Consider the following 19809-nt stretch of genomic DNA (forward strand, 5'->3'; position numbering starts at 1 on the left):
GATAGACTTTTTGGTGAGGCTATAAGCCCTTAGCACTTTGTCTGAGGACATGAGGATCTGGTTAGTTGATAGACAATGCCTTACTGTAGATGAGTTGGGGAAGAAGGGAGACCTATACCTAGCAAGCAGGGCACCTCTGAACAGGAAAGGTACACCTAGTGCTTCTCATAGGTCTAAGGGAACCCATGGCTGCAGCCCAGACTGCCCAAACAGAATCTGCCAGTAGCAGGGGAAGCCACTGGCCCAGGTACATGTCCAGGACCTAGGGTTAAATGTTTTAAATGCAACAAGTGGGGCCATGTAGCATATAGATGTCCATGGAGGCAAGGTGGGGAACAAAAGGTGGGAGAACCAGTAAGTGGGAATGACAAAATGCAGACAGTAGGTTGTCTTGAGACAACAATGGAACCAAACTACCATCCTGCAGATGTCCTGATAGGGAAGTATTTTGATAATGCAGTACCGTGTGTTCATGCAGTTACATGCACTCAGACTTGGAGAGAAGTATGTGGGTCTGGTAGCCTGGGGAAGACCCAGACAAACCGCACACTTGCAGCCAGGACTGGAGAGCTGGTTACTTCAGGGATGGAGTTATCCTGTAGCAGTGAGACTGAAGGTGAGGACACAGCTCCTTATGGGTACTGATGTTCCCTTGGACATAGTGACTGCAAGGGCAGAGGTGATTAGTAGTACCCAGGCTGACAGTGAGGCACCGCTGTCAGAGGATACTATACTTTCTGTGGAAGGGGAGCTGGGAAAGGTTACAAAGAGAGAGTTGAGACAAGCTCAGCTCTCAGAGCCTACATTACAAGGTCTAAAGCAGGTAGCTAGTGAGGCACCTGATTCTCAAGGAAAGGGGGAATCTGTATATTGGGACAAAGGGTTACTGTATAGACAGTAAACCCCTGAGGGAGGGCTAGAAGGTGAGAGGATACAGCAGTCAGTAGATCTTGAAGCCTACCATCTGGCACTTCTATCCATAACACATGATATTCCCTTTGCAGGTCATATGGGCATAAAACATACAAAGAGACATATTATGCAGAACTTCTATTGGCCTGGAATTTCCAGATATGTAACAGGGTACTGCCAGGACCTGTGAGCAGTGCCCAAAGGTAGGCAAGGCAGGAGACAAGGTGAAAGCTCCTTTGATACATTTTCCTGTGACTGAGGAGCCAATTCAGAGGGTAGCTATGAATATTTTGGGGCCTCTGAGTACCCCAAGTTCCAAAGGGAAAACGTATATCCTAGTGACAGTAGATTATGCTACAAGATAAAAAGAAAAACATTTACTGTACTGGATAAATGCTTGGTCTTTACCTCAAAGCTTCTGAATAAAAATATAAAAGAACAAAATGACCAGAGCTGCAGGATAATCCAAAAAGAAAATTTAATCCAAGTATATTCAAGTAAGAGCTTTCACGATCTACAGTAGCTGATCACTTTATCAGACTATGCACTCAAAGTAGCACTGCATATTTAAGAAATCATCAATTAGTAAAACAACAATTAATATATTAATCAATTAAAAATAAATAGTATCATTAAATATAAGTTAAAATCTTGTAAGACTTGAAAAGATGTAAATGTATGAATAAAAGTAAAAATAAACTGTTTATCAAAGCATGTTCAATATTAAAAAAAAAATATATATATATATATATATATATATATATATATATATATATATATGTGTGTAAAAATCAATGTCTAAGAGGTTTAGCCTTTAAAAAGGATTTCAGTGAAGGTACACCATTAATGTCTGGTGACTTTTCTGCATGTAGTCGTAGTATCCATTTCTGATCTATCTCTTCTGTTTTGTTTTTAATGTCACCGCCTTTAATATTATCTTCTATTATTTCTAATACTAAAAATTAAAAACATGTGAAGGACCTTGTTCTTTAATATGTTTTGCAAGTGCATTAGTTTTTTTTTTGATTTGCTATATCTCTTATGTGTTCTAAAATTCGTTCTTTAAAAATCCTATTGGTTTTTCCTACATAAAAAAAATAACATAATTTACAAAAACTAAGATACACAACATGCTTGGTCCTACAATCTGCATAAAATTCTAATTCTATCGAAAAGTGTTTGCTAGGGTGTGTAAATACACTATTAGTATATATAAATTTACATGCCATGCAATGTCTGCATGGAAATGTACCAAATCTCTGAGAGAACGAAGTGTAGTTCTTTTTAGTCAATGGTCTATAGCATAATTGTCTCTTCAATGATCTATTATTTCTAAAGCAAAAATGTGGCTTATTATCAATAATCCCATTTAGTTCTTCTATGGAGTTTAAAATATTCCAACTTTTTTGAAAAAAGGAAAGAAAAGTCATTTATGTCACTATAATAGGTAATAGGAAACCTTACTATATCTCTAGTAGATCTAGTGTTATATATGTTTGGTTCTTCATTCATATCACTAGAAAAAAATGGTCTCCCTTGTGTATTCCTTGCTTCATGCATCTCCACAATATCATGGTTTATCTCACACCTTTTATAACCCCTATTTCTGAATTCAGTTCTGACCATCAATACTTCTTGTTCAAGTCCTTCATCTGTGTTATGTAATCTACTCATCCTCATCAGTTGTCCCTTCATTACATTCTTACTAACATATTTCGGATGCATGCTTGTTGTATGTAAGATATTATTCCTTCTAGTAGGTTTCCTATAAAGTTTAGTCATTAGTTGCGTATTTGTAGTCTTACTAACTGTTACATCCAGAAAATTGATAGTGTCTGGTGATAGTCATATGTAAATCTTAAAAATGTATTAGTACCATGTAGATATTCAATAAATAGTGCTAATCTGTCACAAGTATTTCCCCATAGGAGAAAAATATCATCCACAAATCTTGCATACCAAATAATATTTTCCACAAACTCATTACCTTGTAGTACATAATTCCTTTCCCATGAAGCAAGAGCAAGGTTGGCGTAACTATTAGCACAGCCCCATAGCCACGCCAACCTTTTGTAGGTAAAAATTGTCATTAAACACAAAGACATTATTTTCTAATATGATCTCTAGTAAATCACAGATTAGGTTCACTTTAGAACGCTTGTATACCCTGGTATTAGTATGTCACGTATCCTATCTATCCCCCATGTGTTAGGTATAACTGTAAACAACGAGTTGATGTCCATAGTAACAAAAATATATTCACTCTTGATTCCTGACATCTTATTATGTAATAGTTTCAAATAATTGATAATAAGCCACATTTTTTTTCATGTTTTAATTTTTTAGTATTAGAAATAATAGAAGATAATATTAGAGGCAGTGACATTAAAAATAAAACAGAAGAGATAGAACAAAAATGGATACTACAACTACATGCAGAAAAGTCACCAGGCATTAATGGTGTAGCAGCACTGAAACCCTTTTTAAAGGCTAAACCTCTTAGACATTGATTTTTACACACACACACACACACACATATATATATCTATATATATATATATATATATATATATATATATATATATATATATATTTAATATTGAACATGCTTTGATAAACAGTTTATTTTTACTTTTATTCATACATTTACATCTTTTAAAGTCTTACAAGATTTTAACTTATATTTAATGGTACTATTTATTTTTAATTGATTAATATATTAATTGTTGTTTTACTAATTGATGATTGCTTAAATATGCAATGCTACTTTGAGTGCATAGTCTGATGAAGTGATCAGTTACTGTAGATCGTGAAAGCGCTTACTTGGATATACTTGGATATACTTGGATTAAACTTTCTTTTTGGATTATCCTGTAGCTGTGGTCACTTTGTTCTGTTATAGTTTTATTCATATGCTACAAGATACCCTGAGGCAGTGACTCTATCCTCCATTGAGGCAGAAAAGGTGGCAAATGCTTTGTTAGAGATTTTCAGCAGGGTAGGTTTTCCAAAAGAAATACTGACTGACAGAGGTGCCAATTTCATGTCAGACCTGCTGGCTTGTCTGTTGAAGTACTGTGGGTGAAGCACCAAAAGACCACCCCCTACCATTCCCAGACTAATGGTCTAGTTGAAAGGTAAAATTCTACACTCAAGTCCATGCTACAGGCATTTCTAGACCAGTTTAAGAGGGATTGAGACAAATATTTCCCCCATCTGTTATTTGCTTACAGAGAGGTTCTCCAGGAATCCACGGGTTTTTCACTCTTTGAGTTGCTGTATGGGCATAGGGTGAAAGGACCTCTAGATTTAATTCTAGATGAGTGGGAGGGGGAGTGTGAATCCCACAAGGAGTCCATTGTGGCATATGTACTAAACCTCAGGACAAGGCTCAGGCAACTCATGGGCTTGGCCAGGGACAACCTGGCAGAAGCCCAAAGCAGAAACACATCTGGTATGATAGGAATGCTTGAGCTAGAGAGTATGAGGTAGGGCAGGAGATAATGGTTCTTGGTCCTGTCAGACATAACAAGCTGCAGGCAGCTTGGGAGGTACCCTACAAGGTGGTAAGGAAGGTCAGTGATGTTAACTACATGCTAGAAATGCTAGGCAGGAGCCAGGGGCACAAATTGTACCATGTTAACAGGATGAAACCTTACCATGATAGGGAGGCCCTTATGCTGAGTATTTGCAGTGGATTGCAGAAGGAGTCTGAGGGAGATCTGGTGACTGATCTCCTCAGTGAGGCTTGGACTGACACCTGAGTGGAAAGGAGTAGCAATGTGCCAGAAGCTATCCCCTACCCAGGTTCGAGAAATCTGAGCAGTGTTACAGGAGTTTGGGGACATGCTCACTGGGAAACCAGGGAACACCCACCTGGTGCAGCATCATGTGGATACAAGACCCCAAAGGCTTATTAGGTAGGCCTTGGTCCCTTATAGGGTGCCTGAGAGAATCAAACAGATTCTGAGGGAGGGGTTACAGGAAATGTTGGAACTAGGGGTAATCCAGGAGTCCAACAGTCCTTGACCTCCCCAGTGGTGCTGGTACAAAAGAAGGATGGCAGCACCAGGTTCTATGTGGACTACAGGAAATTAAATAGTCACACAGAGTCAGATGCTTACCCCATGCCTAGGACAAATAAAGCCCTAGAGCAGCTGGGTGGGTCTAAGTATCTTACCACCATTGATCTTACCAAGGGTTACTAACAGGTGCCCTGGATTCCCAGTGCTAGAGAGGGGTCAGTTTTTGTGACTCCTTTTGGCTTGCATAAGCTCACAAAGATGCCCTTTGGGATGTAAAATTCCCCAGCAACCTTCCAGAAGCTGGTAGATCATATCCTAACAGGAGCAGGAGATTCTGCCCTTGCTTACCTAGATGATATTGCCATCTTCAGCCATTCTTGGCAAGAGCACCTTCAGCATGTCAGGGAGTGTGCTGGGCAGACTACAGAGGGCAGGGTTGATCATTAAGCCCAGCAAATGTCAGATGGGTATGGCAGATGTCTCCCACCTGAGACATAGAGTGGGGAGTGGTAAGATCAGGCCAGAACCTGCCAAAGTGGAAGCCATTCAGGCATGGCCTGCACCGGTTACCAAAAATCAGGTGAGGACATTCTTAGGGACAAGCAGGGTACTACAGAAAGTTCATCCCCAGTTATAGTACCATAGCTGCTCCCCTCACAGACCTGATAAGGAAAATCAGGCCAGATAAGGAAGTGTGGACCCCAGTATGTGAGCAGGCATTCCAGAATCTTAAAGAAGCTTTGGGAGGACCTCCTGTGTTAGCCAGTCCAGATTACAGCAAATATTTAGTTGTGCAGGTGGACGCTTCGAACCATGGGGGTGGGGGGCTGTACTTAGCCAGATTTCTTCAGAGGGAGAAGAGCACCCAGTGGTTTATCTCTGTCATAGGCTCCAACCTTGAGATGAATGCTATGCAGCTGTAGAAAAGGGATGTCTAGCCATAGTATGGGCACTGCAGAAACTTCAGCCTTATCTGTATGGAAGAAAATTCACTGTAGTTACAGATCACAATCCCCTAACATGGTTACATCAAGCCAGCCAGCAAAATGCAAACTTACTAAGGTGGAGCCTAGGGTTGCAAGCATATGATATGTCAGTGCAGCACCACAGTGAGATTAGCAATGCCAATGCAGATGGGCTCTCAAGACAGGGAATGGGGTAAGGTATTCCCAGATAGGCTCAACCCTCTCAAGCAACGTTTCTCAAGGGACACTTGAAAAACTAGCTTGAGTTCTCATTGGAGGAGAAATGTGACACTGCTAGCTCGGCTAGATAGAATTTTGTAAATAATTATATGTCATTTATGAATAGTAATATTATTTGTATGCTTGCCTTAAAAAATGTAAGAAACCTCTATGTTCTGTACAGGCTTCAAGATTGTAACCACATGGAACCCGTTTGGAATTATTTATAATATTATTTGTATGCTTGCCTTAAAAAATGTAAGAAAACTCTATGTTCTGTAGTGAGCTTCAAGATTGTAACCACAGTGCACCCTGTTGGAAAAGAGCAAAAATGTGTCTAAACTCTATGCCTATGTAAATGCATGTTTCGTAATAGAAATTGGGATATACAGAGTTGACTTGCAAAAACTCTTAAGAAAATAAGTTGATAAGTAAAGAGTTTTCTGATGTGTTATAATGTCAGTTTATCTCAAGCTAAGAGACAGGATGTCTAGGCTAGGGGCTTCTTTCTATTGTCTGGAAACAGAGGTAATTACAGATTTCCAAGGTAATTGTTTTACAACTTCCAGTTCAGGCAAGCCTCTAAGAGAAAATTGTCAGCTTCTGAGAGATAAGTATTTTTAACAGAGACATGTTAAAAATTTAAGTTCCTGCTAGCCTGGGAAACTAGGCAGCGGTGACAGGAATGATATAATCTGAGATGATTCAGCAGTAATGTGTATTATCAATTTAAGAACTATCTCAAAGACAGAGTGTATTTTGTATCTTGTTCTGGACCTGTAAACAGCCTCTCACCAGCACTTGCTTTGCTCTGTAAGTAAAACTTAGATCTTAGTATCTCTCTTAGAGATAGATAGGAAAATAGTCAGATTGGTCTAGATGTTTTCTGTATTTATGTGACACTGTCCTACAATGTTGTTTTAAAGTATTTCCTGTGATTGTGAACTCTACTGTCACTGTGCTGAGTTAATGAGTATTGTCTTGTGCTTTTATTATTTATTATTAAATATATTTAAACCCTTTAATTGTGGCTGGTTTGCTTACAGATATTTAAGCTCTTAGAGTACTTGTATGTATTTGGTAATACTGTACAGGCCACTCAATAATAGCCTTAAAAGTTTGGTCACACTTACCATTTGGATAACAGTAACATTACACAGTGGAATTGGTCACCCTTTGGGAAGGGCCTTATAGTAGCTGATAAGTAGGGGTTCTTGTGGCAGTGCTAACTACCTTATGGTCTGGGCAGAAGGGGGAATCTAGTAATCTAGTAAACCTGTGCCACTCTTCCCCAGGTGTGTGTTTGTGTACAAATCAAATCTCAAAGTGTGTGTGCGTGTGTGTGTGTGTGTGTGTGTGTGTGTGTGTGTGTGTGTGTGTGTGTGTGTGTGTGTGTGTGTGTGTGAGCTACTTGGGCAGGGACACAAAGCACTGGTTGGACAGAGAGAGTGCTGGGAGGACTTTGCTTGAAACCCTGGCTAAGGACTCCAGTCTATATCTGTGCCAGTGGGGAGTCTTACTGGGGATCTGGAGAGAAAGGGCAAAACCAGCCCCAGACTGACTGTGATCTCTATGTGCTCTTAAAGGAAATTGTACTTTAGTGTGTGTGTACTTGTCATCCTCCCAATGTGCACATCCCTCACTGGTGTTAGTGATGAGGATTGAGGCTCCTTGATTACTGGGCCAGTGCACGTGTGTCACAATAGCATTCTGCTGCTTGTCACCAGTAGGCCAGACACAGCCGCTCATATATGCAGTCTCTGCATGCATGTACATTGTGGTATTAAGCAACTATAAGGCATGCTGCATGAGATTCTAAGTCCAATGTAGCATGTGAATCCCAGGCTGCCATCTGCTTTTTCTGTACATTAAAGGTGATAGATGCTGATGCTAATGTTCTCCATAGATAGCACCTACCTGGTACATGAAGGACAGCAAAATAATGCTATATCTCCTCCATAGTCCATTCCAGGAGTGGCTACTGGGACAATATGTAGGTCCTTTCAGGAAGGTAGATGCTTGGTACTATCTGGAAGACCTGCTGACCAGAGCAACTGGCTTCCCATGTACCAGAGAGCAGTGCAGGCACTGGTACAATGACCTTTGTCACCCTAACCTTGAAAATCTCCAATGAGGTAGGGATGCCTTTGCTAGTATACTATGTACTTAACATTTCTTCTGTGCACTGTACTGCCTTTATTACATTTGCTTTTTGTTTTGCACATGTATATTCCTAATATTATTTATTCTGATAAATACCATGTATCCCAGGTAGGTGGCATGGGTGGTTGTACATTGTGTATGCCACATTTGCTAGCTGTTTTGTTGTAGCAAAGTACTGTTTTATGGGGCAGAGCACAGGGCTGCCTCATTCATAGATTCATAGGTTAGCACTAGGCTAGCTGCCTTTGTGGGCCATTTTAAGCCTAGCCAACTTTCCCATCCCAAAGGTAAGAATCAGACTTTGTACCTTTTGTCTGTGGGGTAAATACCTTAACCATTATACCAATCCCTATCCCCTTGCAGATCCATTTTGTCTTTCCTTGAACTCAGCTGTGCTACTGTATCTGTTTCAACTTCTTTGCTCCTAGTAGCATTTGTGCATTTGCCTCCATTCCATTGTAAATAACTGTGGCAGTGTAGATTACTCTCCTAAACACAGATACCAGGATCTGATGTTTCTTTGCCCATGCACATGATACTGTAGAGCTGTATTGGGTAGTGGGAAGCATTTCAGGCTTCTGTTTACTGGCACATCTATGGGGATCTGTAGCTCCTCACTTTTCTGTGTATAAATCACACCTTATGTGATATGTCATCTATTTTGTCTTTCAGCACGAGCAGAACATTTAAGAGAATGCTGCAGGGTGCAGCAGAGGTTTTTGGCACAGCAGGGTTGGTTGCACCTTATGTTCTCTTCTGTAGTGTGTGTGTATATATATATATATATATATATATATATATATATATATATATATATATCATAACACATCTGGGTCATCATCACTAATGTCATACTAATGTGATACACAAAGACAAAAGTGTATTTGTTTACATTATGTGAGCTGTCACAGGCTAAGTGGTGGACGTAATGCAGACGAGAAAGACTAAAATACTTGGAGTGTGATGTCAGGAAAGTAGTAAGATAAAGGAAAAGGGATAAATAGTGGCCACGGATGTATCCAAAAGTGTTACTCAATATGTTATGAAAGGTAATATTAAAAATGCATCTGTGGCCAAAAACAGCACGTTAGTCATGGCTGTCGAAGCAGTGACACTGAAAAGATTTTTTGATGTGATTTTCCACTGATTTCTTAAAAACATTTTACAGATTTAGAAGATATAATGTTTTTAGGTATTCTGTTCTGGTATTCTGATACTGTTTTGTAAAAATATTTTTCAGTAGTGGCTATGGAGAATGGTGGCCTAATAAGGAGATTACAGTGAGTGTTTTTGAGGAATAGGATGTGTCCCTTTTGTGGATGACAGCAATGTTCATTCATCAGTTAAAGGCCAGTGTGTGCTCAGCAGAAAGGAAGCTCAATGTCTGCCTTCTATTGGAAGCCAGTTGCATTTATTCATTGTGTTACAGTGACGTCCCTGGGTGGCAGTGAGATGGATAAATATTAATATGGTATTTTCTATCCACTGCAGTTTCATAGTTTCATAGTATAGTACTAGGCTATCTGCCCTGGGGCATTTGTAAGCCTAGCCATAGTGATGTGGCTTTTGCCACCCCATGAAATGGTACAAAAAATGTACAGAATAAATTTAGAATACTGTGCCTCTGTCTAGTAGTGACACAATGAAGGTCCCCATATATAATAGAATTAGTTTACTGTGCCCCTGTCTAGCAGTGACACAGATGTGACCCCTGGGGTAAACTTACGATCTCCCATCCACTCATCAAGATTTCTCTTGAAGAGAGTCAGTGAGGGGCTCTGCTTAATACGAACTGGGATCTTGTTCCAAAGCATGGGAAGCCTCTGGGTTATAAATCTATCCTTTCAGCATGTCCTATTCATACTTGTGCCGAGGTTTAAGTCTTTAGCTCACATGGTCCTGATGGATTTGGACTTTTTGAGGTGGAGCATGTCCATCAGATCCTGATTGGACATGGCCTTGTACATCAGGCAGAGATCACCTCTGAGCAGGCAGTATGCTACTGAATAGAGCTGAAGTTTCTTTAGTCTGGCAGACTAAGACATATGTTGGAGACCCTTGATCCTCTTGGTGAGGTACTTTTGTGGTCTCTCCAGCTGTTACAAATGCCGGGTGAGGTACATACCAAATGGGGCATTGTACTCAATCATCAGTCTGATGAGGGAGGAATATAGGGGTACAATGACATCCTTGGATCTGGATGTGAATCCCTTCATGATGAGGTGTGCAAGGTAGAATGTTTTTCTAACCACTTTGGCAACATGGGTGTCAAATGAGAGGTCGCTGTCGACTTGGGTCCCTAGGTCTCTGATTACTTTTTCCATACTCAGTGGGTTGCTGCCTATGTGATAATTTGTGGGTACTTTGTTTTTCCCAAAGGGGATGACTATACATTTTTTGGCATTTAGTTTAAGGCCGTGGCTCCGACACCAGTTGTCCGTTTCTGTGAGGCCTTTTTGTAGGGTATGTGTGTCTGCTTGTGTATCGACTATGGCTCCTAGTTTGCAGTCATCTGCGAACTTTGTCAGCCACAGCCCTCCCATGTTTGCTTTAACATCTGAGAAATAAATGCCGAACAAGAGGGGTCCCAGGACAGATCCCTGTGGGACACCACTTGTGACTGGCTTTGAGTCTCACATTGCTCCAGTGATTTTAACTTTATGGGTTCTGTCCTTTAGCCAGTTTGCAATCCATCTAGTGACATAAGGGTTTACTTTTAAGCTGTTGAGCTTATCTATGATGCCTGAGTGGGGTATTGTGTCGAAGGCCTTAGCCAAGTCCAGGTATGCTGTATGGACTGCTTTGCACTCATCAATGGCTCTAGTGACTGTTTCGAAAAAGTCAACCAGGTTTAAAAGGCAGGATCTGCCCTTTACAAAGCCGAACTGGGTGGGGTCAAGTGTCTGTAGGTCCCCTATGTCTCTGTTTATGAGTTCCATAATGATTCTTTCTATAGCTTTGCAGACCAGGCTGGTTAAGCTTATGGGGCGGTAGTTTCCAGGGTCTGTAGAGGCACCCCCTTTGTGGAGTGGGACCACTGTTGCTGTATGCCAGTGTTCAGGTACATATCCCGAAGTAAGGCTAAGGTTAAATAGCATTTTTATGTGTGGGTTTAGTTCCTCTTGAAGTTCACGTAACACACAACCCGGGATACCGTCAGGTCCCATTGATGCTGTGTTTTTTGCTTTGTTCAGGGCAGTTCTCACTTGGACATCTGAGATGACAGGGAGATTGCATTCAGCTGGGATAAGTATTTCTTCTTTTGGGGGTGAAGGCAGGGAGAAATTTGCACTGAACCTGTCAGCCAGAATGTTGGCAATATCTGTGGGTTCAGTGTATTTTTTGTTGTTGTGAACCAACTCTGAGCATATCTGAGGGTTTCCACCCAGGTTTCTAACATAGCTGAAGAAGGCTTTGTGGTTATCTTTAGTGTCCTTAGCGATTTTTCTCTCAAAGATGGCCTTGGATGTTTTTATGAGAGAATGTAGTTTTCTGCTAATGTTGATCAGAGATGTCTTCCCTTCATGGGATTTTGCTCTGACGTGCAGTAGCTTCCTTCTTTTGTTATACAATTTGTTTATGGCTGAGGTCCACTGGACAGGATGCTTACCTTTGGTGGAGAGGGACTTGGATTTGTTTGGGATTGCATGATCCATGCATTCTTGGAGATGTCCATAGAGGGCATTTGTGAAGGATTCGGCATTGTGGAATGTGGTATCCATTGGCACAGTGGGCTTAAAGGATACCATCTCAGTCTTAAGAAGAGTGAAGTCTGCTTTTGAGAAGTTTTTCATTGTGGTCTTTTGTGCTGGGGGTGGAGGTGGGATATGTATATCCAGGGTGATTAGTTTGTGGTCAGATCTCACTAGTGAGGGGTATACTTCCGGTGTGGAGCATTTTGTCCCCATGTTTGTGATGATCAGGTCTAGTATATTATCTCCCCTAGTGGGAGAGGTGACTAGTTGTTCCAGTGCATTTGAATTTATGAATTCCAGGAACCTTTGGGCTAGGTTATTAGGGCTAGAATAATGTACCCAATCTATGTTTGGGTAGTTGAAGTTTCCCAGTATGATGGTATTTTGTGATACATTCATATCCTCCAATGTCTTCAGGAAGGCTGAGTGGGGTTCTTGAGATTGGGAGGGTGGTCTGTAACATGCTACCAGTTGTATAGCAGTTTTGCCTATGGTTAGTTGCACCTGTATGGTCTCTGATGCTTCATGTGTTGCTACTAACCTGGAGGTGTGGGTGTTCTTGATGAATATGGACACTCCCCCTCCCTTTGTGGTTCGGACCGGGTTTTGGGGCCAAAAAGCATGATACGAGGTATAGCCTGGTAGCGCTGGGGTGCTCTCAGGAGCCTTGAACCAGGTTTCAGTTACTGCACAGACGTCGATGTTCTCCATGCTGAGGAGTGCATCAAGTGCCTGCATCTTGAGATTTAGACTTCTGGCATTGAGCAGCATTACCCTTAGTTTTTTTCCATTTTTGTTTTCTAAGGAGGTCAGTTGTCAATCTCCTCTCCGGTCCAGCTGGTGAATCTGGGAATCTTGAGGCAATGTTATAACTGCCTCATGTACACAGACAACCCTCTCCTCCTCCCACATAACACAAATACTTGCGAGAGATGCAGCTATTTAGCCAAACTGGAGGCTGAGCTCTCTCAACTCAGGACTGGCAAGACCAGACAGGAGGAGAAGGCAACTACACACACCACAAAACCAGCCTCACATAATGCTACCACTCCACTGAATCAAACACATAAACACACAAAGACATACAAATTTACCTAAACAGCAGAGGCCTCCAAAGCAGACACCCAAACAACTGCTACCTCAAGACACCCCACAAAAGCAGTGTGCAAAGCAGTCACAGCCCTTAAGGCCAAATACAACACCAAACATACTTGTCATAGGTGACTCCATAGTCAGACACACTGACGTCCCACTCACCAGGCTGAACAAGGAGAGGGTCACAGTAAGCTGCCTATCGGGCTAGAATCCCATAACACAAGCACTGGTCACTCCACGGCAAGTACAAATATGACACAGTCATTGTCCATGCTGGTGTGAGCGACCTGACCTCCTGGACTACATGAAAAGAGACATAGAGGAGCTCTCTGATTATGTAGCCCAGGCAGGTATGACCCTAACCCTGAGCAGTATCCTTCCTTCACCAAGAATGATGCCACAATATAGAGACAAGATGATCAGCTTTAACAATTGGCTTAATGTCTGGTGTCATTCAAAGGGATCCAGTGTCTGTCTGCCTGGGATGACATGCTTGACAAGCCACGGCTGTCGCAGGATGGCTTGCACCTGTCACCCTGGGATTCGGATATTGGCTAAGGCTCTTGCCACCCCATAGTGCCTTTTTAGGCAAGGCTCAAATTCTAAACCTACCACCCTAGAAAAAATGGGAAGAAACTGAGGGTAATGCTGCTCAATGCCAGAAGTCTAAATCTCAAAATGCGGCCCTTCTCAGTATGGAGAACATCGATGTCTGTGCTGTAACTGAAACCTGGTTCAAGGCTGCACTATTAGGTTTTACCTCATATCATTTCCAGCCCCAACCGGACCACAAAAGGAGGGGTGTATCCATATTCATAAAGGATACCCACACCTCCAGGTTAACCATCCAGGTGCAACTAACCATAGGCAAAACTGCTCTACAAATTGTAGCATGCTACAGGCCACCCTCTCAAACTCAGGAACCCCACACAGCCTTCCTGAAGACACTGGAGGTATAAATGTATCTCCAAACACCATCATATTGGGTGACTTCAACTAGCCGAATATAGACTGGGAACATTACTCAAGCCCTAACTTTCTAGCCCAATGGTTCCTGGAGTTCATAAATTCAAATGCCATGGAACAGCTAGTCACTGTTCCCATGAGAGGAGAAAATATACTAGATCTCATTGTCACAAACATGGGAACAAAATGCTCCACACCGGTATATCCCTCATTGGTGAGATCTGATCATAAACTAATCTCACTGGAAATCCACATCCGCCCCAAACAAAAGACCACAGTGAAGAACTTCTCTAAAGCAAACTTCACACTACTCAAGACTGGTGTGGTATCCTTCAAGGCCCCTGAGCCAGAGGAAACCACAACCCAAGCTCTGGAAGCCCTACAAATGCCTTCTATGAACACCTCCAGGACTGCATGGATCAGGCAATCCCAAATAAAACCAAGACTCTTTCCACAAAGGGCAAACGTCCAGTCTGGTGGACCCCAGCCATTAACAAACTTTACAATAAGAGGAGAAAGCTATTACATGATAGAACAAAATCCATAAAAAGTCACCCTGATCATTATTAGTAAAAAATACGAGCACTCATAAAATCAACTAAGGCCAATTTTGAGAGAAAAATTGCCATGGATTCAAAGGACAATCATAAGGCCTTTTTCAGCTATGTTAGGAACCTGGGTGGAAACTCCCAGACATGCTCAGAATTAGTCCAAAATGATACAAAATCACTGAACCCACAGACATTGCCAACATACTGGCAGACAGGTTCAGTGCAAACTTCACCCCTTTCCCTAAAGGAGAGATAACTATCCCAGCCGAGTGTAGCCTCCCGGACATCTCAAATGCGCAGGTGAAAGCTGCTCTCTCTAAAGCTAAAAACACAGCATCAATGGGACCGGATGGTGTCCCGGCTGTGTGCTACATGAGCTAAATGAGGAATTAAACCCGCACATAAGGCAGCTGTTTAATCTCAGCCTTACCACAGGATCGTGCCAAGGAGTGGCGCGTGCGGCAACTGTGGTCCCACTCCACGGACCCTGGTAATTACCGCCCATAAGCAACAAGTCTAGTCTGCAAAGCTATGGAGAGGATCATAATGGAGCTCATAAACAAAGATATAGGGGACTTGCAGACATTGGACCCGACCCAGTTTGGCTTTGTCAAGGGAAGATCATGCCTTTTGAACTTGGTCGACTTCTTCAAAACAGTCACCAAGGCCATTGATGAGGGAAAGGCAGTCCATACAGCCTACCTTGACCTTGCAAAGGCTTTCACACAATACCCCACTTGGGTATTGTAGAAAAACTTACCAGCTTAAATGTAAACCCATATGTCACAAGATGGGTTGCAAACTGGCTTAAGGACAGAACCCACAGGGTTAGAGTTGCTGGCGCTGTGTCAGACTCCAAGCCGGTCACAAGTGGTGTCCCACAGGCTCGGTCCTTGGCCCCTATTGTTTGGCATCTACTTCTCAGAAGTACAGGCCAACATGGGAGGACTTTGGCTGACAAAGTTTGCAGATGACTGCAAACTCCATAGTGGAAAGTGCATCGGACACGGATATCCTTCAGAAGGGACTCACGGAAACAGATAGCTGGTGCCAGAGCCATGGCCTGAAGTTAAGCGCCAAAAATGTATAGTCATACCCTTCCGGAAAAACAAGGTAACCGCAAGCTACCATATAGGTGGCAATCCACTAAGCACAGAAGAGGTTATCAGGGACCTGGGGACCCAGGTTGACAGTGGCCTTTCTTTTGACACTCACATTGCTAAAGTGGTTAGAAAGACCTTCTACATTGCCCACCTGATCATGAAGGGATTCACATCCAGATCTAGTGAGGTCATTGTTCCCCTGTACTCTTCACTTATCAGACCAATGATCGAGTACAATGCCCCATTCGGGATGTATCTCACCCGACATCTGCAGCAATTGGAGAGACCCCAAAAGTTCCTCACCTAAAGGATAAAGGGACTCCAAAATCTGTCATATGCTGCCAGATTGAAGAAACTCCAGCTCTATTCAGTGCATACCGTCTGCTCAGAGGTGACATGTGCCTGACATACAAGGCCATGTCCAACCCGGAATTAATGGACATGCTCCACCTCAAAAATCCAAATCCACCAAAACCACTAGAGCAAGCGACTTAAACCTTGGATATAAATAGGACGTGCTGGAGGGATAGATGTATCACTCAGAGACTCCTATGCTGTGGAATAAAATCCCGGTCCATGTGAGGCAGAGCACCTCGCTGACTCTGTTCAAGAGAAATCTAGACCTGTGGATGGGAGATCGTGGGTAGTTTACCCCGAATCATATCTGTGTCACTGCTGGACAGAGGCACAACAAGCGAATGGGCACAGTATTTTTTCATATAAGGGGTGGCGTAAGCCCTAGGCTTATAAATGCCTTAGGGCAGATAGCCTAGTATAAACCTATGAACCTATGAACCTATGAGCCTTGCCTAAAAAAGGCACTATGGGGGTGGCAAGAGCCTTAGCCAATATCAAAAAGCCCAGTGGTGACAGGTGTAAGCCATCCCTTGCGAAGCAGTGTGGCTTGTCCAACATGTCATCCCAGGCAGACAGACATTGGATCCCCTTAGAATGACACCAGTACTTGAGCCAATTGTTAAAACTGATCATCTTGTCTTTGTATTGTGGTATCATTCTTGGTGAGTACGAGATGCTGCTCAGGGTCAGGGTCATACCAGCCTGGGCTACATAATCGGAGAGCTCTTCTATGTCTCTTTTCATATAGTCCAGGGAGGTACATCTCAGGTCATTCACACCAGCATGGACAATGATGGAGTCATATTTGTACTTGCTTTGGAGTGACATGAGTGCGTGTTTAATGTTACGGATCCTAGCTCCCAATAGACAGCTCACAGCCACCTTCTCCTTGTTCAGCCTGGTCAGCGGGACATCAGTGTGTCTGACTATAGAGTCACCTATTACTAGTGTATCTGGCAAGGTGTTTGGACTTAAGGGCTGTGATTGGTTGACACACTGATTTATTGAAGTATGTGTCGCATGTGTTTTGTTTTGAGGTGGTGGATTTTTGGATGTCTGCTTTGGGAGCCTCTGTTGTTTTGGTAAGTTTTTTATTAGAGCCTCCGAGTATGTATTTGTGTTTTTATGTGATTGGTTTGCAGTTGTGGTAGGTCTATGTGGGACTGGGATTGTTGTGTGTGTGGTTGCCATCTCCTCCTGTCTGGTCATGCCAGCCCTGAGTTGAGAGAGTTCAGCCTCCAGTTTGGCTATATAGTTGCATCTCTCACATGTATTTGTGTTTGTTGGGAGGAAGAGAGGGTTGTCTGTGTACATGAGACAATTGTAGCATTGTCTCAAGATACCCAGATTGACCAGCTGAATTGGAGACGATGCCAGTAATCTACCACTCAACATGCTAGAACAGTATAAGGGAGTGCTGTACCTTTAAGGGAAGTGGATATTCACAGGGGTGGTAAGTAGATGTAGTGCTTTACTTAGTACGAGAGTGCTTAATCAGTAGAGAAGTGTTGAGAACAAGTGCTAGGCTTATAATATAGTGACTAGTCTGGTTATACTAAGAGTAGAGCTTCCTTAAGGGAAAATTTGAAGAGCAGACTTGGCGGAGCCAGAAAAACTTTAACCTTGTTTAACCGGCGCTGCGCTATGCGCACAACCGCGCAAAGCCGTGCAAACGCGGATTTTAAACAGTGAACTACAAAAGAGCTAGAAATGGTCCAAAACAACCAATTACTACAGCTTCTTGTGCTGAGGTCACTTCCTACAGGGACAGGTAGGCTGCTCAAGGCTCCCCACTCCCACTGGTGAGCAAAGAAACTTCCTTCTATCCAAGTAAGGTAATGGACAACACAGTTGCTGTATATTTTGATGGGAGTGTAATACTATGAGTAGTGGGAGTATTCTAGTCAAGAGATTAGTACACTGATGGCAATTGCATGCCTTGATTATTTTGTTAACAAGTGGAAGATTTTATACGCAGCTCGTATCTGTGTAAGTGCCTTTTGTACTTTGGTTTCAACTTGCAATTAAAAAGAAAGAGTCTGATGTAACAGGTAGCCTAAGTATTTTTGCTGCGTAACTAAAAGTATAGGGAATGAAAATGGCCAGCTATGTGAAGGGGTCGTGTTAACTCTTCTGTTAGTCCCAAATAATATAAAAAGTGGATCTTCTAGTATTTAGAGTTAATTAGAGCACAACCAGTTGCAGAGTAGAGTAAAGCTTTTTTGTAATATGTCAGTGATTTCATTTTATGATGTTGATATTGTAGTAATGACAATGTCATCCACTTATAACTAGGTTTAAATCTAGCTCAAGTATATCCCAGGTGTGGTCATTAATTACAAATGAGAACAGTAGTGGTTAACCCCCTGGGACACATCCCATGTAGATAGGCACAGGGTTAGTGTCAGCATTGTCTGTACCCATAATAAATGTTCTGGCCAGTAGATAAGTAACTTGCTGCACACCTCATCCGACAGATGGCATTTCTTAAGATTTGTATCAGAATGCAATGGTCGACACATTTAAAAGCTTTTCTGAGATCTAGGAACTCATAGCACAGTGACATTCGCTCATTGCACATTTGACATTTTGGGGAGGATTGCACTATAGTGGGGCTTGGAAAATGGTCCCTTTCTCCACTGTAGTGTGATCTCGGAGTTAGAATATTAAAGTAGGGGAGTGTGGGGGGCACAGTCCCTCACATGGCGGTGCATGGGGGCTTGCCCCCCTGCTTTAACCTTCATTAGATTTTTCTTTCGATATTTATGTTCGAAAATCAGCAAATCTGCTTTTCGATTTGCTGATTTTCGAACATATTAAATTGTCACTGTTATGACTTTCGTGGTTACAATTCGCTCATATGAGCAATTGCACCACTGTGATTCAGTTTTGTAAAGGTAAACCATTTATATTATTCTTTATGTCTATGCTTGTTTGTAGCACTATGTGTTGAGAATGCCTCTTGATATTAAAATACTTCCTATCCTCTGCACTATATAATAGTGCTCCAAAATTGTTTTGAGCTACACATTTGTAAACACTGCAATTTCTTGAGGTAGTTAGATTTAGCTGGATTAATGGCAGGCAGGGTCTGTCTATCTGCCACCTAGGCTGAAGGAAAGTAGTAGTTCTGCCTACCTGCAACCTAAGCTGATAGAAAAAGAAAAATTTACAGCATTCAACATGTACAGATGTGAGATGGAAAACAGAGCATTAGTTGTAATAGTATGTACTGTAGCAAGCAGAAGTATAGAAACAAGATGGTATGGAATGAATGGTAACAGTGGACGATATCTATCAAAGTCAGGAAAATGGGTCTGCCCATCTGCCACCTAGACTGAAAGAGAAGATAAAGCCAGTAACCTGTGCAGCGGTCCTGCTTATATGTCTTACTCTGCTCATAGAGAGCAGCGTAGACTAGACTTTAAGAACATGAGTAGCAAGGAGTTGGTTGGCCTATCTGCCGCATAGGCTAAGAGGAAGAATGTAATAGAGGTATATTCTATCAACAACTAGGTGTAGTCAGTTTGAAAGAGAAAAACAGAAACATTTCATGCTTAACAAGTAACTTTTCCACATTTCTTAAACCAATTGCGTAACTTGTTAAATAACTTTAAAATGAAAGCACTACCATTTATTTTGTCTCCTTTTTGAGACATGAGATGTAATGCATCTTTTGTCGTGCTGTTGTATAGTCATGTATTTGTTTTGCTAGGTTTTATAAGTGATGCACAAGCTTTTTAATTGTGTTATTTAAG

Source organism: Protopterus annectens, chromosome 1.part2 (genome assembly GCF_019279795.1).
Source record: "Protopterus annectens isolate FY-2018-M chromosome 1.part2, PAN1.0, whole genome shotgun sequence".
Classification (NCBI taxonomy): domain Eukaryota; kingdom Metazoa; phylum Chordata; order Ceratodontiformes; family Protopteridae; genus Protopterus; species Protopterus annectens.